Source organism: Schistocerca cancellata, chromosome 6, assembly GCF_023864275.1.
Source record: "Schistocerca cancellata isolate TAMUIC-IGC-003103 chromosome 6, iqSchCanc2.1, whole genome shotgun sequence".
In the NCBI taxonomy this organism is placed as follows: Eukaryota; Metazoa; Arthropoda; class Insecta; order Orthoptera; family Acrididae; genus Schistocerca; species Schistocerca cancellata.
In genome coordinates, this window is record NC_064631.1 from 644958783 (window position 1) to 644982238 (window position 23456).

Consider the following 23456-nt stretch of genomic DNA (forward strand, 5'->3'; position numbering starts at 1 on the left):
TATCGTTACATTTACTGAACCGCTGAAAACCATGGTTATGTTTATTAAATACTGTGTATATGTAATGTTCTATTTTATTTCGTTCCTACTGTTGTGCAATTTTAATTAGAGTTAGAACTGTACGTTTTAGGCACTATGAATCGATAATCACTCAATCCTGTAATGAAAACGTCCTTAGGTTAGGAATGTTATTCTTCTTTAACTCTTAATATCTTTGCCTTGTTTTGCTTTCTGCTTATACATCGACTGCTCTTATTTTTCAACTCAGTCTGCATGTTAATCTCCTGTTTGGTCCCTGAGCCATGTTGCGGCTCGCGTTGGTGCCCTTGGTATGTGGGCAACATGTCACAGGGATAATGGCGTCTTGTTTTCTTCTTGTTTACTGGCGCCACTACGTTTGCTAACATTGACTGTCCGTGAGTGGCAGCAGCAGCGGTTATTGATATCTAGTACGGTGCTACTATCTTTGGAGGGGCATCAAGTCTTTTCCGGGTCGGAGTGTGTTCGGGAGTTTAGTTGGGACGGAGCAGCAGCGAGGACAGGCCGGGACTAGTGCTGCAACGCTCCGTGTTTGACCGGTCACGGTTCGCCTGTTGACGGGGGGGACCGAGCCACTCGTGTCCGGCCCACACCACTCGGCTCGGCCACGTACTCGCCCCATGTCTGTTGTCCGGATTCCGGACACGCGGATAACCGAGCATGACCGGTCACCGCTGACGACTCACCTCGCCTAGCCCCGGCTAGCCGCTCTGTACTGTACAAATCCAACGCCTCTCTCTCTCTCTCTCTTTCTTTTAATACAAAAGTAACATTTCCAAGAACGGGTACGTGACACAACTAAATTCATAAAGCACCTCGAAAGTAAAATGATATTTCAATACAATCGCGGATAGAAGACGAGTCTCATTTCCAAACAGAAGATTTATTTTTCCTTTCATTTACAGGAAACATTAAATAAGTGCTTTCCCTGTAATCTAGAAGACAACCATCTTCATAAAGAAAGCATACAAAGAACATTAAACATTTACAGACGTAAGTAACTTGTCATACTTTTCAAATGTTTGCAACATAAACAAAATTATAGTTATTGTTGATCAGCAGTAAATCACTAACGCGTTCCGGATTTAATTGGCTGCGGCAATTTGTTAGTAACATGCCGGCTTTACTAAAGCACCTTTCACTAGGTGCGCTTGTTGCTGGGATACATAAAATACGTCTTGCATCTGCAGCCAAATCTGGCAGATCTGTTTCATGTGTGCTCCACCACTTTAAGATGTCATCATCATCTCCGGAGTGCATTAAAATGTACAGATCTACTTCATCTGCTGCGGATGATCTGTTGTTCCTCCATTCCTTGAAACGATCTCTCTTTCTGGGTGGTGATGACACAGTACTTGAAGGATCTATGATAATAAACAAAAGAGACAAGTAATACAGAACTGATATTGAAATCGTCGAAACGTTCCCGTAAGAGACCGAAGACCTCGCTTTTTGGTCTCTCCCCTAAACAACCCGACCCCCGTTCCCATAAAAACGAGATGTTTTACGTTAATGAAATATTATACGAGTCACAACATTCCCGTTTCTCTATAATACACTTTCCACTAACTATGCAAAAACGATTATGTTAATGATTGCATGTTGTACCTGCGTACGTAGCACACATTGTCGCACATTGCTAAGAATTTATTGCTTTTCACTTATTTCAAGCATATTAAGATCACGGAAGGATGGCCAAAGAAACGACCTTTGTGAGGTTTCCTGCAACTGTGTTTCTTTAAATGAGTGGTTCCCGACTGAAAAACAATAAAGTGGAGCAGTTTATGCACGATAAGTACCCAGCAGACCAACTGTTTTCATCTACAACCAACAGAAATGTACTCCATACTTGGCTTTTTAGACCTTCCCGTTTCTTTAATGTGTAAACATTGGTTTCAATCTTACGTCTTACTACACTGGCTTCCTCGCGCTGCTTGATTACAGAAAGAGAGACACCACAAATGAGAAGCCCGTACTGGCTACAGTGTCTCACGGATAATAACACGTGTAATGTGTTTGAAGTTATGTGCTACGTATTCGGTCACGGCTTCTATGCTCGGTCACCAGAACTAGTGCAGGTAGCCTATCTAGTTAGGGTGTGCTCGCCCCAACTCGTATTTTGTGCTCGCTTACTCGGTCATGCAGGACTCTAGCCGGGACCTCTGACGGCACGCAGGCACTGCCGGTTCGAGGGGCTGTAGTTGCGAGGGCCACAACCTCGTTGTCCACCGGACCCAGGACGTTTGAGTTGAGTGAACATTAACCCAGTAGCGAAACCTGCACTATTTTGAGATCACGCCGTTTGTTCGTCTTTGCTGCTCGTAAGGTCGCTGAGACAAAGAGCAAGGAGCGGAGAGTTTGGAGTTGGTGAAATTAATTAGCTGTCCTCCACTTCTTATTATTAATCATTGAATTCCTTGTGTTATTATTGGTGAAGTTCAACCGGCAGTATTTTTCTGCCTAATGGCCGCTGACGCCCCAGTTACCTGCCCTGGAGGTTAGCATATTTTCGCGGCAGTGTACCTTTCCTCGCCTTGCCACTGCTGTCTAGTAAGGCGTGTAGTTCGACAGCCTCCTTGACTGTGGTTCGGATATTTTGTTTCTTTTGGACTAGTTTGGTCGTAGTGGGTACTTCTGCTTCTGGATGTTCTAAACACCGGATTCTGAAAACGCAGTGCTGTCTGCCAGTTCCACCTTGCCTGGGTTGTTCCATCGTTTTGATGGTTATTAGACGTTAGGTAGATTTTGCAAGAGTTTGCCATCCGGTTAAGTGAATACAGCTCTTGGCTGCCTGTCTCATCATTCACGAAGTTGAGCGACTTTCCCAGCTCGATCCTTGGAACACTGTCTGAGGCGCACTTCCCTCTTGATTTGATCAGATGGTGATAATTGTTATTTTAAAAAAATTAATTTTAATTTTGAATTATTACTGTTTGGGCCTTCAGCAGACAAAGATTTTGAATTTCTTGTTAATAAGGCCTTCAGCCGTGAGTGTAACTTGTCTTAAGAAATTTTAATTAGACAAAATATCTTAACACAACAAATGTTGACTATTGTCCTTCAAATATCTCTCGAAGAAGTTTAATTGCTTCTCGAAAATTCGCTATCCAGGCCTTCAGACGTGCATCTGTTTTTTTTGAGTTATTACTATTCAGCCGTGAACGCAATTGGTCTTAACAATTTTTTAATTAGATATTCTCTTAATAGTGAAATTTTGATGATAGTCTTTTTTAAAATATTTTAGTATCTCTTGGAGAAGTTTAACTAGTTCCTAAGAATTTGCTATCCAGGCCTTCAGCCGTCGAATTGTTTTTTGAGTTATTACTATTGAGGCCTTCAGCCAACAAATAATTTGAATTTCTGGTCAATAAGGCCTTCAGCCATGAGTGCAACTTGCTTAAGAATTTTTTTAAAATTAGACATAGTGTGTTAACAGTCATATTTGATAATTGTTCCTTATTGTCAAATTTATTTGCAATTGTTTCCAAATAAAGTGTACGTGATTTTGAAAAAAAAACTGAGCAACCAATGGTTACCAATTACGGCCTCGTCCACACCGAATCCTGCCTTCCCCTAAGTGCCAGTTCTCAGTCGCATTTGTTGTTAAAGTTGATTTATGTAATGTCTTTAGATCTTCGAGGCAATTCACGTATTCCTCGTTAACTTTATCTCAAGACATGTATATGTAATATTTTTCGTCAGTATCTGGTTCTTTCTACTGTATTTGTGGGTTTCACGTTTTATTTTCATTGTTACATTAGGTAATGTTTTATACCTGCCACAAAGATGGTTTAAAATGGAAACCAGCTGCAAATAAATATTATTATAAGTCTCACGCATTTCTTGAAGCCTCTACAGAAGGCCTTATTTGATTTTTAGTGCCGGAAGAAAACACGGCTTTGGCTGTATCAGTGGTTCAAACGCAACATTTTTTCGGTGAATGACTATCTCTCCCGTCAACCTTTCGGTGAATAATGCTTGTCCTATCGTAGGGGCTTGGTGTGTAATAACCGCTTCGGAGGAGTGGAAGAGCCGGTATCGGACAGTCAGGAAGACATTCGGCTCTCCCACCTGGGCGATGCGGCTCAGTGGGCTGGCGAGGACCACAGGAGTGAGTGGCTGCAGGTGTGCGGGGAAACTCTTCACTTCTCCAACAAGCACAGACTAGTTGCAGGTACGTGCCCCCTCGTCTGGTGCAGCCTGGCGTCGAACCTCCCCCTCCTCCCCCCACCCTCCCCCACCCCCTACCCACGTTCCACAGGCGCTCTTTGGCCCACGGACTGGCCGTCGGCTGAGGAGGATGCTAAGTTCACCGGACTTGGATACGATGTGACGTTGAAACGTCCCCTTAGAAAAATTGTACATATGAAACGTCCACTTAGAACAATTGTACATGACTGTGCTTAACCTGACACACAATAATTTTAGCGCAACGCAATCTGACTATCAAAAATCCCTACAAAAGAATGGCCCAGACAAACATTAAACTATACTTTTCACAAATCACTTACCTCACAAAAATCTCCGTTACTCGAACTACTGCAATACGGCGAGTGCCACTACTGCCAGCTAAATAAAAGATTCAAACTACTGAAGGCACTAACTACTGATAGGGATAGTTAGCAAATGAAAGATATTAATAGAGAACAAACACTGTATTTACCTTAATAGTTATCAATAGTCATAATATATACAGCAGCTCATTACATCAATTTTTACAAATTTCAAACTCCGCCATCTCTGTCCTCACATCCACCACTGCTGGCGGCTCACCTCCAACTGCGCAACGCAATCTGCTGTTCACATCCAGCTATAGCAGTTCATGACAACAATGGCAGGCAACAATGCAAACTAGCCACATACTGCACACAGCACAGCCAGTGATTTTCATACAGAGAGCGCTACGTAACGTTGCCAATAAGAAAACATAAACATCAAACTTACATAAAGGAAACATAAACAGCCTACTTACATAGCCCCCATGCTCCCCACAAAAAAATTTTACATAATATTTTTGGCCAGTGGCCAATACAGATTTGAAAATTTTTTTCATAATTACAGTAAGAAAGATATCAAATGCACACACTTATTAATACAATGTTGGTCAACAGCTAAAATTTTCTCACAGTCAATAAAGACAGTCCTGATCATTCACCACAGTAAAACTGCCATTTCTTTTATCAAAGTCTGAGCAATAAAAGGCAATGCACACGGAAGTAGTGGATGTCCATGCAGTCTTGAAGAAGTAGTGTTGTCCTTCCAACAGAAAGACAGTGCTGACTCTTGACATGCTGACAGGTAATGCGCCACAATGGAGCAAACCCACAGCAGAGTCAGTCGACGTGTTGAAGAGTATTGGTAGGTAGGTCATCACAGAGCAGACCCACTGCAGTCCTGGAAGAGAGTATGGTATTGGTGGGCCACCAGAGGTGCAGACCCACTGCAGTCCTTGTAGAAATAATGGTGTTGGTGAGTCATCAAAGGTGTAGACCCACTGTAGTCCTTGTAGAGACTGTGGGGCCACCAGAGGTGCAGACCCACTGCAGTCCTTGTAGAAATTGCGGACAGGCCCACTGTAGTCCTGGTAGAGATGAGCAGCAGCCATCTGTTGCCACTGTGCAGGTGCACAATCACCATTGAAGAGTCTTGCGGATAATAGAGCAAGTCCATAACCACCACTTGTGCACTCACAAAGTTTTTTGGAATTGGCCTTAGAACCAGCAATGCTGTTATCCAGTCCCTTGCTGAATTAATAACACACGTGCAAACACTAACAGTCCCTACTTCTCACATATTGTCCATATACTATGACCAACAGAAATGTGTGCAGTGAAATGAATGCTTACAAGTTACTTAATTTGATTAACTGGCGTCAATTACAATTATATAACATAAGAATACAATTACAAAGATACAAAATACATCATTAAAGACATAACAATACAGATAACATTTGTAGTAATAGGGGCTTTACAAAAGAATAGAAATAAACATATACATCAGTGTTACAGGAATGATGACATGAGTACAAAAAGAAAAGATCAGAATCACTTTTGAAACATCAACTTCACACATGAGCATTAAAACAACACAGAATAAATAATGTCTAAGCATCTTTACAAAGAAAATAACAGAGTATCAGAAAAATTCTACAACATAGCTCTCATCAGCTAAACACATAAAGACAGGAAAAACACAAATACACAAGGGCACACAAACATATAGTAGGATAACACCAAAAGGAAAGGACAACACACAATTACATATTGGGAAAAAGCAGCAAAGAGGAAAGGACAGGGTTTGTTTTACTGCAGTATTTTGCTTGGAGATCTCCCTTCATTCCATAGATCGTTCGTCTTATTTCAACCTCTGCTTCCACCAAAAAAATCCTATCTAAGCATGCTGTCTGTATTTATATGTTCACACATTGCTTACCTCATCATTTATTTCCAAGAAAATCCTACCTATACCTCCTTCCTGTATTCTATTCATATTTCTTTCAAAATAATTATTTCTGATTGTACAATACTCAGTGGGGCCCAAATCTTTCTTCGCAATGCATTCTTTACCTATTCTTCATAGTCAGTTTCTTATATAGTCTACCCCCTCTTAAGCTAACTTAAATCTACTGAGTTCAGATATATATATACCAAGGGACGAGGCAATGCAGCATCACAACAAATCAACACAAACAGAAATGACAAAAAAAATGCAAATTGGCAAAGCTAGCAGCATAAATTAGCAAAGCAAGTGCAATATTACAACTAATATAAGGCAATGCAGGAAACAAGAAAAACTAGCTTAGAAGAGTAACACAAAGTCAAATTCAGTAACACTATGCCTGACAAACAGCAGCAACTTATACCTAAACATGACATAGCTCAAGCAGAAAAAATATTACAACAATGCAGACAAGGGAAATGCATATTCACATCTTAATGTCTATGTAATTAAAGTGGTGCACTATAACAACTGATTGTAAAAAAATATTACCATGTACTTGAAAAGAAAATTTTGTTTTACTGTTGCTAGTTCCTTCTTATTGTTCTTTCCTTTCCAAGTGCTCCTTTTTTAAAGAATGTGCATCATAAAATAATTATTTAATAGATCTGTTGACAGAAAGAGTTCACACTAGCAAATGCATTTCATTTTATAAAAGCAATGCTGCAACACAGCTGGAAACCAGATATCAAATGAAATAAGCAATTACGCAAACCAAAGCATAAAAATATCATTCAATAGTCATGTGGCATTTCGTAAGTCAGTAGCACTCAACTCTTGGAGAAAGACACTTGTCATAATCAGGTGTGCAGATGTACGAATATTTCCCACCAATTCATAAGCATTTCAGTAATTAGCACAAAGTGCAAGTAATCATATGTTTTTAAGTAACAAGGGTGTCGCATTAGCGATGAAAGGCACACCCTAATGGCTTGTTCTCCAGGTGTTTGACACAGCTGTGTGCCCACAACGCATTACAAACATCATATGTTTTCAAGTAACGAGCGTGTCGCATTAGCGATGCCCTCTACAAAGGAATGTCATTAACAGTGGTATAGGCCTCTCTTTGTCCTTCTCTTCCACCTGTGCCTCTGGCACACCCTAATGGCTTTCTTTTCTACCTGAGCGTCTGAAAAGGCTTGTTCTCCAGGTGTCTGACACACCTGGGTGCCCACGTCGCATTATGTGCAGGTGGTCACTTAACTTTCTTACGGAAATATTTACGACAGCAGTTTCCGCTACAGTGACAGTCTCATATAAAAATATTTCACAGGTCAAGAATTTGCGTTACAAATCTGTAGAAACAAAATGCTATTGATATGACAGTGTCCAAAAAATTTTCGCTTGCATTGTGATACATTCACGCATTTACACACACATTTCATAACTCTTAAAGTACGATTCTTGGTTTCCAACATCCTTTTTCACAAGTCAAGAGTCCCTAACCACTATTCATTACTCCTTACCTTATTCGTCGACACTTTTTCCATATTTCATCATAACAGATACATAGCATAATCAAATAACTCATATAGCATCAGCTTATGGATCATAAACTTACCGCAACAGCATAATACACATCGTCGTCGTAAAAATAACATCATAAAACCTCAGTCAAATCTCAAAATCGTCGTAGCTTCCTCCAATAATTTCAAAACCTAACAAAATTCTCTGCTCATGTCAAAAGTGTCACCTGCCTCCAACGTACTTTAAAATCATACTCCCTTACCAAATACATCATTCAAATTTCTCATAGTATCACAATGGTTCCAAAAAAATATGAACAGTGCACAAAGTACAGACAAAGTACAATTTCTTAAGTGTGAAGTAATCCAACTCTGTAATTGCGTAAACATGTGTCACTGACGTAGTAAAAAGATGTTTGTTTCTCTGTTAAATGATCAGATAGCTGTGTAATTTATGTGTTAGAGAAATATGGTACCGATGTGTTAAATTGTATAAGCAAATACCATATTAGCTAGGGCTCCTTGTGCTTGCCAAACACATGGTACACAAAGTAGGCGTGTACCCCCCTGAGGTTTATTGTAATTGTATCCTCAGGTATTACAGCTTACAGCAATGAAATGAAATGTATCACGAAAAACTTTCTTTGTAATTCAAAAATCTCTAAAAATAAATGTCTTAAGTACAAAATTAATCACTCAAATACGTGTCCAGTAGCGCTAAATGTGCGTCTTGCTCTAAGATAATCTCTGGGAAGTGTCGTAGTTATTGTCCTCCGAAAGCTAAGTTCTGCAGAAGTCAATGTACTTACCTCATGATACACAAAAGTGAAATGCTTTGCGTATAGATATCATACTTATTACGCTTATTGCCGTGATGAAGAAAGTACTGTGCTGTAACGTATTGTTGTGCTACAGAAAAAGCTGTCTCCTTGTAGCAATAGCACAAAAGTTACTACTAAAACATGTTTTACTTTACAGAAGAATTCAGAAAAACTGTGCAGATATCAAACAGATACACCGCAAAAGCAACATTGTAAATTGTCACTCATTAGTAACGTCGTGATATAATCGTGTAGCTGTCACACAAACCAACCACTGTGTCATCTGGCATTTCACAGAAAGCACCTCAAATCCAGAATCCACTCGTAAGCAAACCAAAATGTTGCATGAAAATTTCATTAGCAGTGCTGGTATATGTTCTAAGTATGTAAGCCGTATATTCGTTATGTAATCGTGCAACTAACAAGGAGGAATGTATAAATAACAACACTGTGTCGTCTGTTCGCAATAAAAATGCATTCGCAATTACTTGTCTAAGTTACCTATGTTCTTGACTGGATGGTTAGTTAACTTTAAAAACATAGTTGCATGTTAACAGTTTCTCAGTGGGACAAATTGTACAAGTAACGTGAAGTGACAATTGCAAAGACTAAGTTAAAAAGCAGATTATCTGTCAATAAATGGTTTTACATGAGAAATGTGGTGTAAACCTTTACTCTTCCTAGTACGCAGAGTTTCAACTTTAACGCAATTAACATGTGGTATACGTCGGTAAAGAATACTGGAATTTTGCTCAAGGTTAGCGTCAATGTTATTTTTCTCGGAGCCAGCCGGCGCACGCGGCAGCCTGCGGTGCAAGTCATTGTCTGTTTCTTTGTTGGCGCGCGCCGTTACTGGGATTAGGAGGCCGAACTTCCACAAATTCGCCTTGCCGAGAGGGCCCAGCTCTGTTAGAAACCCGCCAGTTCTGATGAAATTCACGTCTGTCGTTTTGTCGGTAGTTTACATAGTTTCTTTCTTGTCTGTCACGTGGTGGAGAATTTCTGCCTGAGTCGTAACTGCGTGCTGGACCGTTGCGTCTGAAGTTATTCTGTCTCCCTTGATAATAATTGTTTTGGTTTCCATATTGTCTGTTTCTCTGATTGTCTCTGTGATAGTCATTACCGCGGAAAGGTGATCTTTCCCTGTAACTATTACTCTGCCAGTGGTTATGATATGGGTGGTGTCTGTTTTGGTCACGACTTACGTTATAAGAATAGCCTTGTCGTGTATTATTTCTGTCATCGCGGAATTGTGACAGATGTGACCTGTAACTGTTGTACTCCTGTTTTCGCGTTCCGCGATTGTCAGTGTCAATTTCCAGTTCTTGTAACAGTCCCTGAAAAGCTTCAATGTCGTCTTTGCAACGTCCTGCTAAAATAATATGTCGTAAATGTTCAGGCAGTTTGATTAAGCAAATACGGATGAGTTCTGAGGGGCTGTATGGGTTTGACAGGTACTGATTCTTGTGCAACATGTCTTCAAAATATTTGACAAGACTGGAAAATTCAGATTGTTCAAAGTGTTTCATCATCATGATGCTATGTTTCACGCGATCTTGTGTAGCTTGTGACCAATATGCTGAGAGGAACGCATGGTAAAATTCTCCTTCACTGTGACAATCGTGAATGACCGATCGCATTCTTACAGCTGGTTCATTCTCTAAGTAGCCACACATAAATTCTAACCTGTGCTCCAATGACCAGTTGGGAGGGAAACAATGAGAGAATTGATGGAGCCATGCTTGTGGATGAATGTCGTTGCCAGAATTCTTAAATGTTTTGAATTTACGTGTAGTAATGAACAGCTTATAGTCAAAATCATCGTGTCGGCGAGTAGCATGTCGGTCACTGTCACGTCGTTTCGGCGGTTCCATCTCAAAATTCGGTATACCTTGCCAATTTCTTTCATAATTACCGAAATGCCCTGTGCTATTATTTTGTGGCTTTTCCGTATTTCTAAGTTCCTCTTCCCGTGTTGGAGCGCGAGTATCCTCTGAAATATGCAATTCTTGTATTACCTGTGTCAACTGATCTTGTACTTCCCGGATTTCTCTTTTGTACTGTGTACTGATTTGATTTTGGTTTTGTTTGAATTTTCTAATTTGTTCATACTCTTCTGTGTCAGTGAAGGCTATGGGTCTTGTGTCATTCAGATCATCATCTACCTTTGTAGACAAGTTAGTGACCTGATCCGAAAGTTCGGCTACTTTCTCCGATAGTGAACACATTTCCTCAGTGTGTTTTTCTGAACCAAGTTTCAGAGTGTCCATTTGTGTTGAAATCGAATCTACTGTGTTCTTTAAGTTTTCCTGAGTTTTTGCCAGTTGCGTAACCGAATCGGTAGATGCAACTGAGTCAATTTTAGCCCACAAGGTCTCATGATTTTCATGAACAATGGTTTGCAGCTCTTTTATGGCTGCTTCGTGATTCTGTAATACATTCTCATGACGCGAAAAAATAGGTTGGAAATGCTCACAAATTTGTGTTTTTACGTCATTACAGACTTTCTGACATTTCGATTCTATTTTATGTAACTCAGTAGTTAAATCTTCACGTGTTTGTTCAAGCGTATGTTCCACTGAGTCTAACTTTTGAAGCTTTTGTTCCATTGTGTCTAACTTTTGAAGATTCTGTTCCATTGTGTCTAACTTTAGAAGATTTTGTCCCATTTGTTGCATTAATTGTAATAACAATGCATTAGTGTCTGGAATCTGTTCCTCTACGCTTTTCGGTAGTGCATTTGCACCAGCAACATTCACATTTTGACAAGCAGAAAATGTGTCTTGACTCATTTGAGAAACCGGTGAGGACCCAAAACCGAAGTCTACAGTATTTGCAGTATTGTGTTCTGTCATTTCGGATTCCTGAGGCGAGCTGTTGCCGACCGATCGATTGATAATGCTTCCCTGTTCACTACCTGTCTCACTGCTTACGCCATTGTTTGACGCCCGCTCCATTTCCCTGTGCACAGTTACCAAATTACTACTTTGAACATTAGTTAACTCATTACATAGTGGGGCCAACACACTGCTTTCGTCTTCACTGTCATTTCTTAGTTTACTTTGGAGCCGAGTGTTACGTTTTTCACACGCCATTATTGTCACAATATTTCACACGATAACACAGAAAAGCACAATTTGAATAGCAAAAATAAGAGAACACATTAACATAGCACTGAAAATAATATCTAGTTAATTGCAGCTGCGAAATACTTGGTGCAAATCTACATGCATGCCACAACTGTTTTACAGTACAACAATGAAAGGCTGCAACTACAAAGGAGATTCCCTCTACAATTACGCGCTAGCAATAAACAAAAGCTACACTAAATACACAAACTACAAGAAAAAATCAGAAGATTCCAGTGAGGTATCCTAGGCTAAGGGTCGACATATGAAACGTCCCCTTAGAAAAATTGTACATATGAAACGTCCACTTAGAACAATTGTACATGACTGTGCTTAACCTGACACACAATAATTTTAGCGCAACGCAATCTGACTATCAAAAATCCCTACAAAAGAATGGCCCAGACAAACATTAAACTATACTTTTCACAAATCACTTACCTCACAAAAATCTCCGTTACTCGAACTACTGCAATACGGCGAGTGCCACTACTGCCAGCTAAATAAAAGATTCAAACTACTGAAGGCACTAACTACTGATAGGGATAGTTAGCAAATGAAAGATATTAATAGAGAACAAACACTGTATTTACCTTAATAGTTATCAATAGTCATAATATATACAGCAGCTCATTACATCAATTTTTACAAATTTCAAACTCCGCCATCTCTGTCCTCACATCCACCACTGCTGGCGGCTCACCTCCAACTGCGCAACGCAATCTGCTGTTCACATCCAGCTATAGCAGTTCATGACAACAATGGCAGGCAACAACGCAAACTAGCCACATACTGCACACAGCACAGCCAGTGATTTTCATACAGAGAGCGCTACGTAACGTTGCCAATAAGAAAACATAAACATCAAACTTACATAAAGAAAACATAAACAGCCTACTTACAACGTCATTATGACGTATACACGCTACATTGAAAACGATAGAAACCGTATATGAACTATTCGACTTTTGTGAACTTTCGAGAGGTTGTGACAGGGTAGCGCTGTGCTCTGCGCCATTCGTTTGTGAACAGTGGACTCCAAAGCTGAACTGAGTATATGATGACCTAACACATTGGTTCTCCGAGTAAGAGATCTTTACTGTTGCCATCTTCTGCAAGCTGCATCCAGCAAAAGTAACGACTTCTGTATAGTTTAAGGTATCCGCTCATGTTGTGATGCAATTCGTATTTTGCATAATCTTGTCTTAGCAAATTATACTGCTGACATAAACCACATTGACATGGCCAGGTACATGCTAAAACTGTTGTGGTTGTATACATGACATAATAAACAGTACGTCTGGTTTATCATACCACCGTGGAATGCTTTGCCACTGCATTCAATTATTTCATACGTCAGTCAGTACTAGACACTGACCTTTGGTTAAGATTACATTGAGAAATCTACTTCCCCTCGTATTTCATCTCCGGTCGACGATTTTACTTCAACAATGCCTCATATTTTTCTTTTTAAGTTCGAAATTGAATCATTCTACACACCAGTCATTACTGGACACTAAGGTACCTGTCTCTGCAGTCCGAGTGTAAAATTACTTGGAAGTATGGTTGATAAAAGACTATCTTGGGATGGACATATAAATTACTTAGCTAACAAACGTGCACGAGTTCTCTTTCAGCTATATAAATTAGGAAAAAGTCACCAAGAGTATGCTGCTACAATCTAATATGTACTGACAAGACCAATTGCATGAAACCATACTAAAATGTTGATAGTAAATAAATATTATTTTCGGCGTAAGCATTCAATACAACAATCACACAATCTAATCTGGTCGAGACATAAGAAGACTTCACTTTTTTTACGAAACGTGTTGTCCGTGGTGTTTTCAAGGCCACGGTCAGGAATATTTCTACTAATATCCAGCTCTTCTACTTTTATTTTGGCGAAATACATATACGCTGCCACACTGAGCTGTTTTCAGAATCGCGCGTGTCAAAACAAACCACTAGCAGACGACAGTTTAGTATCTCGAACGTTCGTAAAAGTCGATAGGTGTGTTAATCGACTAAAGCGTATATACGTCATAATGACGTCACATCATATCCAGGTTGGGTGAACTTAGCATCCGCCGTCGGCTGAGGCCGGTCCGGCGTCCCCTCAGGCCGGTGCCTCACCACGGGCGCCACCAGCTGGAGGACGGCGCCACCTGCGGCTGGGGGGCTGGCCGGCGGCGCGGTGCGCAACAACGCACGAGGTGGACTCTCAGCTCCTGGACTTCCGCGTCAGTCAGAGGCTGACACAGTCACACTCCATAACACGACGAGTCGCCGCTGCGACGGATCATCAAACTGGCCGGAGCGTGAACCCGTGTGCTTCGGTGTCGCGGCTGCACCAGTCACGTTTGTCGCGTTCCAAAGTGTCCCTGGTTTCGGTATACCTCGGGGCATCGTTCGGCAGGCAGATGGAGGTGAGCGCTATGGTGCAACGTTGCCTTAAGTGCCCCGCTTTAAGGAATCGTCATTCCGCCTACGCTGGTGTCGTTACACTGTCAACATTTTTCTCATATCAGCATGCGTTTGTTTTGTTTCAGCTGCATACGCTACAGAAATACCCTTAGGTGACAAGTTATTGGTTAACAATATGCGTATAGAGGGTGAAAAGTATTTAAACCGACAGACTCTGGGATGTTGTAGGGGACATCAAAACAAATATTAAAAAAAAAATGGTTCAAATGGCTCTGAGTACTATGGGACTTAACTTCTGAGGTCATCAGTCCCCTAGACTTAGAACTACTTAAACCTAACTAACCTAAGGACATCACACACATCCATGCCCGAGGCAGGATTCGAACCTGCGACCGGAGCAGTCGCGCGGTTCCGGACTGAAGCACCTAGAACCGCTCGGCCAAAATATTTTTCCATAATATCATTTTTTCCTACGAGGATTATTTAAACCGGTGGAGGCCGAATTACGCTCTTCAGCTGTTAGAGGCAGTATTACGATCTTCAGTTGTTTGAGGGCGTATTACGCTCTTCAGCTGTAGGCAACTGCTGTCCACCAGTGTAGTAGCGCATTGTCTCTGTCTACTAATGGAGCGATACACCTGGAGTGAGTACACTGATATGGTTGGTGCGTACTACGTAGCGCACCGCAACGGACGAGTTGCACAGCGGGTTTATCAACAGCAATACCCTAATCGCCGTATCCCACATCATACGGCCTTTGCTGCTGTGTACCAACGTCTGTGCGAGACTTGGTCATTTAGCAGATTACCTGGAAAGGGACGCCGTCGCACTGTAAGAACGCTGCAATTTGAAGAAGCTGTCTTGCAGCATATGGAGCGGGATCCTCCAATCAGCACTCGTGCAACTGCACGTAACATGGGGACAAATGTAACAGTCCTTCGAGAGCAATTGTTACGTCCACTCCACTTACAGTGTGTCCACAACCTGGAACCAGTTGATTATCCACCCAGAGCACAGTTTTCGCAGTGGTACCTGGAACAGTGTGAAATGCATCCTACATTTCCATCCGCCGTCTTGTTTACCGATGAAGCAACGTTCGGGCGTGATGGAGTCTTCAACATGCACAATTCGGATATTTTGAGTGAGGATAACTCACATGGCACAGTTACTAGCGCTCAAGTGCGGTTCTTCGTTAATGTGTGGGTCGGTGTTGTTGGGGACTGTTTAATTGGACTGTATCTGCTACCTAGGCCATTAAATGACCCGCACTATTACAATTTTCCCGCCAGAGCATTGCCAGAATTGCTGGAAGACCTCCCGCTCCCTGCAATACGACGCATGTGGTTCCAACATGACGGGGCGCCGGCACATTTCAGTTGTCGTGTGCGTCGATTCCTGCCCCGACGGTTCCCAGAAATGTGGATTGGTAGAGGTGGTCCTGTACCGTGGCCTGCTTGATCCCCAGATATGTCCCCTATGGACTTTTTTGTGTGGGGAGAGATGCGCAACCTTGTTTACGCAACTCTTGTTGCTTCAGAAGAGGATCTGGTTGCCGGGATAGTAGCAGCAGCAGCAGGAACAATTCAGGATACTCCTGGGGTTTTTGCCCGTGTCAGACAGAACACGATCCGACGGTGTAACCTTTGTTGACGTGTCAATGGAGGCATTTTTGAAAATCTACTGTAGTTGAAATTGGGTTGTGTTAATGTGTTGTCTCTAGGTCACAAAAAAATGGAAAAGTGTTTGTTGGTTTAACTGATTTGCTGCCAGAGAAATCTTCCTCTACCGGTTTAAATACTCCTCACAGGAAAAGATGATGCCGGCCAGAGTGGCCGAGCGGTTAAAGGCGCTACAGTCTGGAACCGCACGACCGCTACGGCCGCAGGTTCGAATCCTGCCTCGGGCATGGATGTGTGTGATGTCCTTAGGTTAGTTAGGTTTAAGTAGTTCTAAGTTCTATGCGACTTATGACCACAGCAGTTGAGTCCCATAGTGCTCAGAGCCATTTGAACCATTTTTTTGAACAGGAAAAGATGAAATTAGGGAAAAGTATTTGTTTTGATGTCACCTACAACCTCACTGAGTTTATCGGTTTAAATACTTTTCACCCTGTATACAGATGGCGTTAGTATGGCGTAAACAAGGTAAAAAATAGCAGTGCATTGACGGAGCTGACGTTTGTACTCAGGTGACTAATGTGAAAAGGTTTCCGACGTCATTATGGCCGCACAACAGGAAGCGACAAACTTTGAAAGCGAAACGGTTGCTAAAGGCAGACGCATAGAATATTTTATTTCGTAAGTTGTTAGGAAATTCAATATTCCGAGATCCACAGGGTGAAGAGCATGCTGAGAATACCAAATTTCAGCCATTGCCTGAGCTGTGGCTGGCTCATGCTATGCGCTGCATTAAACCTTCATTGCCATTCTGTCTTTAGTCTGTCGCAGTTATCGCGATTATGCTGTTATCCTCTCCTTCCGCTGGTGGCAGCAGCGGTGTGGATCGATACTGGCACCTTGGACTATCTTTGGCCTGGCGCTTGTATTTTCCAGCTGGGCAGTGTGCGAGGAGTCGGTCGGTTGGCGTGGAGCAGCGAGGAATTCTCGGCGGGACGTAGTCTGGCCGGGGCCCGCTGGCGGTCTCTACGCGGTGTCGAAGAGTGCGGCGCTGTTCCCAATGCTACGAGGTCCGTGACTCGCCGACCCAGGACACGAAAGATGAGTTTTGATTTAAACTACCAGCGAGTCAAAACTGTTCACATTGTGTCGTTTGGAGTTCGTTGTCGGCTGTTGGGATATCCCCGCGAGCAACAACGTGGTTTTCAAGTTGGAAAATTCAAGCAACCCTCCGGTGGAGTTTCACTGTATTTGGTTATTTGAACTGAAGTGCACCAGCGGAATCTTCTGTCTTGTGGCCGTTAACGTTCCGGTTACCTGCCCTGGGCGTTGACGTATATTTGAGGCAGTGTAGTTTCCTCGTCGCGTTGTTGCTGTCCAACACGATGTGTAGTTTCACAGCTGCGTGTATGATTGGTAGTGGGCGCCAATATCTTCTACGTTGTTCCGTTGAACTCCCTGTTGTGCCCTGGTCGGGTGAAGTGGAAGTCGCGGTTCTAGGCGCTCAGTCCGGAACCGCGTGACTGCTACGGTCGCAGGTTCGAATCCTGCTTTGGGCATGGATGTGTGTGATGTCCTTAGGTTAGTTAGGTTTAAGTAGTTCTAAGTTCTAGGGGACTGATGACCACAGATGTTAAGTCCCATAGTACTCAGAGCCATTTGAACCATTTTTTTGAAGTGGAAGTTATCTTGTCGGTGGGTCCGCTGACTGTCGGTCGGTTGGGTTGTCGTCGGATCGTGAATGGTTGGCCCGACTGCCTGTCTCACCTAAGCGAGCGTTAGTGTTTGAATTACAGGCCGACCCTCAAACATCTGGGCGTCCTTGTGGAGACTGCCTTATTTTTTTAATTTCTTGTTGTTGCTGGTACTTGCATGGGTTCTAGCCGGTTTTGTGTTTTAAATTAGGTATTTTATTCTTAAGGCCTTCACCCTAGTTTAAAGTACTGTTTCACGTAAGCCCTTTGGCATTTTAAAAAAAATTTGAATTTTTAAGTCTTCGCCTTCAGCCAATTTGAATTTAACTTGTTTACTTCAATGTATTGAATTTTTAAGTCTTCGGACTTCAGCCGGTTTGAGTTTCAGTGGTTTGTTCTTAAGGCCTTCAGCCTAAATTAAAGAACTGTTTCACGTAAGGACTTTGGTATTTAAAAACATTTTTTTGATGTTTTGGAGTTTTAAGTGTTCGGCCTTCATCCTAATTGAATTAAATTTGTTCACTTCAGCCTAACTAAAGAACTGTTTTAAGATAAGGTTTGCCTTTTAAATTTCTGATTTTGCTTGCGTTTTAAGTTTTTGGCCTTCAGTCGTTTTTAAATTAAAGTGGCTTTCAGCCAGTAATTAACTCCCAAAGATTAAAGCTGTGGGTTTAAAAATTTTTTTCGGCTCTTGTAATGTTTGATCAGATAATAAAGTTCTATGTTCGGATGTAACTGACAGCCGCTTATTTTGGCCCCTTTCCACACTTTTATTCTATCTGCCCTGTCCTGCGGGTTAAGCAGGGCATTTCATTACCTCTCATCACGAACAACGCTTAACGAACGGTAGCAGCGGCGTTTGCATACACCTGTCAAAGCCAACAGACAAGTGACTCTGCTGCAAGTAACCGGAGGAATCAATGTGGGAGCACGACGAACGTGTCCGTTAGGGTAGTGCGGTGAAATCTGGTGTTACTGAGTTCTGCCAGCAGATGAGCGACACAGGTGCCTTTACTAAGACCACGACATCGCCTACAGCGCCTCTCCTGGGCTCGTGACAATATCGGTTTGTAACGCCTACGCTCGGGCGGACGTTAACTCTTTAAAGCCTGTACTATGGTAAGTTGACGGGCTTCACCTTATAAGAAAGGATTTTAGTAAATATGTTGACCGCGTGTACCTGAATGGAGGCAAAATCAGACTTACACCCACTCAGTAACAACAATAATACGTCAAGCAAGTCTAAAGTGCAACTACACGTTAGAATGGACAAGAAACACACACAGCAGATGCTACCAATTGTTAATAATACGGTCGCCAGCCTAATTAGGCATTAACTGAGTTTCTTCCCTGTACAAGAGGAAGTACGTTCAAGCATAACAACACGTAGTAACACTGCATTATATGGTAAATTTAGACCAAAAAAAATCTACTGGACTAATATTTTCACTATCTGTACTAATTTGGACAAGCTATAAATACACAACATTACACTATAATGATTACTACAAACTGCGTTTTGTCTATTGATCCGACTAAAATCGGGCATAGGTTACCCTAGAAACAGCACTTTTGAAACACACATACAATGTCAATTTTAAGAAGGGTAAAAAACTGATAAATTTAGGTTTTATATTGACTTTAACTTTGCTGGTCAAAGCAGTTCAGCACACTTCAGGATTCAAATGAGTAGAAAAGAAAGAAAGAAGGGGGAGGGGGCACCCTGAAACTATTATGAGCACTGTAGTGAAAGTTTGATCATTCAGAGCCTTAAGCATTCTAGATTTCCAATATATGATTTACCACTCTTTTTGTCTTATTTCCTGCTCATTTAACTACCGTTATTTTGGTCTCAATTTAAATAAACTTCATTACTAAACCAATTTCAATATTATCTTCCAACTTGGTCAGACCTATATTATTCGTCCAGTATTTCATTAACAACAAAGTTCTTTAAACATCATTCTATCATAGATAGGTCTGCAGGTAATAATTATTAACATAAACTTTAAATCTTCATCTTGGGAAACTCGGATTGCACAACATGTGGAAAGGATCCTGTCTAGGTTAGTTGTGAGGATAATTGATAGGACAGTTCTGGTAAAATTTAAGTTATTATTGAACAGTATGTAGCAAAAGTAACACTGGTCCACACGAATACAGTACTGAAAGTTTCAACCTGTTCGTATCGATGAGGCAGTCGGCAGGCGGCGAGATGGCGAGGCACAAAGCACACGTGCGATCACAGCAGTGGCTCATGAAATATCGGCACTTTACTTCTTCATGGCGTCGCAATGCTTTTCCATTTAGTGCCTGTTGTCATGCTGTATAGACGTCGGAAACAGCGCGTCCGAGACTCAACGAAACCACTTTTTCCAGGAGAGCCTCCTCGATCCAGCACGTGTTTCTCAGATCGATGCCCAACTCCGACTACTACTACTGAGCCCGTTATGCCGTGCAGCGCCCGTGTGCATTTTCCCGCGCTCGCCTGCCTCCACCTTTTCCTGCTCCCCTACAGACAGGGTATTCACCAAAGGTTTTACATTCCACATATTCTAATACATTGCCTACGTATGGACCAGGCGTACAAATACAACTTTCACATCTTACAATAGTTTCAACATTAGGTACACTTCCCTTCGATTACAACATTGCTTGAAATTTGACATAAATATTAAAATTTACATCGAAAATTGTTTATAGCTTCAACATAATGGCATGAAACAAACAAAAAAAAAGAAATCAGAACATCGATTATACTAACTTATTGAAACTCAGAAGAAAAAATGTATTACATATATAGTAGGATAACGTTAGTGTTGTTACAGGTTGGCCTCCAGACGACAGGAAAGCCGTCGCCTGGTCAGATGAGTCGCGACTTCAGTTGCTAACAGCTGATGGCACAGACCCCACAAAGCCATGGACTCTGTACTGTCAACAAGGCAATGTGAAAGCTGGTTGCGGCTCCATAATGGTCCGGGCTGTGTTTACACGGAATAGACTGGGTCCTCTCGTCCCAATGAACCGGTTATTGGCTGGAAATGGACATATTCGGCTATTTGGAGACCTATTGCAGCCATTACTCGACTTCATGTTCCGACACAACAATGGAATTTTTATGGACGACAATACGCCAATGTCATCGAGCCAGAACTATTCGCAATTGGTTTGACGAACATTCTGGAAATTCGAGCGAATGATGTGGCCACCCACATCGCCCGCCGTCAGACCCATCAAACTTTTGTGGCACATAATCGAGACGCCTGTTCGTGCGCAAAATCCTGTACGGCCGTCACTTTGGCAATTACGGACGGCTGTAGAGGCAGCAGGGTTCAGTAATTCCGCAGGGGACGTTCAGACGATTTGTTGCGTCCGTGCCGTGTCGAGATGCTGTCCTACCCGGGCAAAAGGGCGTCCGACGCGTTATTGGGAGACATCCCATCACTTCTGTCATCTCAGTGTGTAAGCAGTGTTGACGCCATTATCTGCAACTGTTCTTTTAAGACTTTTCTTCGAAGTGTCAATAAAGAGTCGTCAGTGATTAGGACCGTGCGTCATTTGGGGACGACCATTACTTACGCGAGGTTTTCTCCTTTTTTAAATTTCACCCCCATTCTCTCTTAGTGAGATTTGGTGAGATGTGATAGGCCCCACACTCCCCATCACGTGAGATTTACCCTGCAATTTTTAAATAATTAAATTTATATGAAATGTTCATATTTTTTCTGCATATCACGAGAAACACCTGTCACGATGCTCAGAATTTATTTTATAAAATAAAATGTTATTCGTTATAATAATACGTATTCTCTAAATATTCTCTTCCGTTCGGCAGCTTTCAAGACAATTAATTTAATTTAATTCGTTATTATGCACCTCAGAAGTTATTTTCATCTCTAATTTCACAGAAAAACGCAGTAGTTACATTTAGAAAGTGTATCAAACAGTGTTTATAACAGGTGATTAAATTAAACAGGCTTCATTCTAAACGTGCCAAGCCTGACCAGCATTCGAGTGGAAAGATCGAGTCAGACAGGCAAGTGGGGAAAAAGGCTCTGCGGAAACACTAAGTTATTAACCGTTCTGGTGCTTCCCTAAAAGACTGACCTTCTACTGATTTATTATATACATTAAATGTCATCGATCTTTACGAACTTTGCACATGTAAAGCAAAACTGTTCGTATCTTTCTTCGAATTGTACCAACACCTAGCTTTCGAATCTCTCCATTTATAGTATCACTAAGAATTACTGGCGGTGAACTTCATCTTAGCTTCCGTCCTTCAACATCTTACTGGCACGAAAGCATTCAGTTCAGAGAGGCCATAAAAATTCGTGCGCGCTTTAATATTGTCTACACTCGGCAGTAATTTTGTAAAGCAAAATCTTATCCGTTACAATAATGTAAAGTCTCTGAATTAAAAAGTTGACGGGAAATCTTTATATCCTCTTCCCCCTTCGTTAAGTGACGTCTGGGGACTTTTCTGGTTCCCTCCCTCCCCCCCCCCCCCGCCCCTCACCTCATTTTAACCTTAGCTCTATTGAGAAATTGTCACTTTTTAGGAGTCTTGTAGATACTTCAGCTGTTTCAGACGTGATGACGAAAGTTACGACTTACTTTCTGGAAGTTCTGATTCCCTGACTTAGTCACTGAGTTGCGCTTGTCTTACCTTGTGAATCGAAGAAGAGGTGCTTGTAGAGAATCGTTGCCCTCTCGAACTCGAAGGTTTCTCATCTCAAGTTATCGATTCAGTAGAGCTCGCAGAAACCTATTCTGTAGGTTCAGTAACAGAAAGTTGAAGTTCAGGGTGGATTCCTGAAGGTGTATCTGGGTACAAAGCTCTCCGTTTTCTCGTCACGGAAACTTTTTTCTTTGCACGCCAACCACAGAGAAATATGCTTTTCAATATATTAAGTACACAGCCAACCGGTTGTGTAAGTTTAACGTAAAAACGTTGTCCAGGTTTCGATACCACCAAGGGCACCTTTTTCAGAAGGAAGTCACATAAATCACAGGACGTTAAAATTGTATGTTGTTGTGGTCTTCAGTCCAGAGACTGGTTGGATGCAGCTCTCCATGCTAATCTATCCTGTGCAAGCTCCTTAATCGCCCAGTACCTACTGCAACCTACATCCTTCTGAATTTGCTTAGTGTATTCATCTCTTGGTCTCCCTCTACGATTTTTACCCTCCATGCTGCCCTCGAATGCTAAATTTTCCCTTGATGCCTCAACACATGTCCTACCAACCGATCCCTTCTTCTAGTCAAGTTGTGCCACAAACTTCTCTTCTCCCAATCCTATTCAATACCTCCTCATTAGTTACATGATCTACCCACCTAATCTTCACCATTATCCTGTAGCACCACATTTCGAAAGCTTCTATTCTCTTCTCGTCCAAACTATTTATCGTCCATGTTTCACTTCCATACATGGCTACACTCCATAAAAATACTTTCAGAAACGACTTTCTGACACTTAAATCTATACTTGATGTTAACAAATTTCTCTTCTTCAGAAACGCTTTCCTTGCCATTGCCAGTCTACATTTTATATCCTCTCTACTTCGACCATCTGTTATTTTGCTCCCCAATTAGCAAAACTCCTTTACTACTTTAAGTGTCTCATTTCCTAATCTAATTCCCTCAGCATCACCCGACTTAATTCGACTACATTCCATTATCCTCGTTTTGCTTTTGTTGATGTTCATCTTATATCCTCCTTTCAAGAAGACACTGTCCATTCCATTCAACTGCTCTTTCAAGT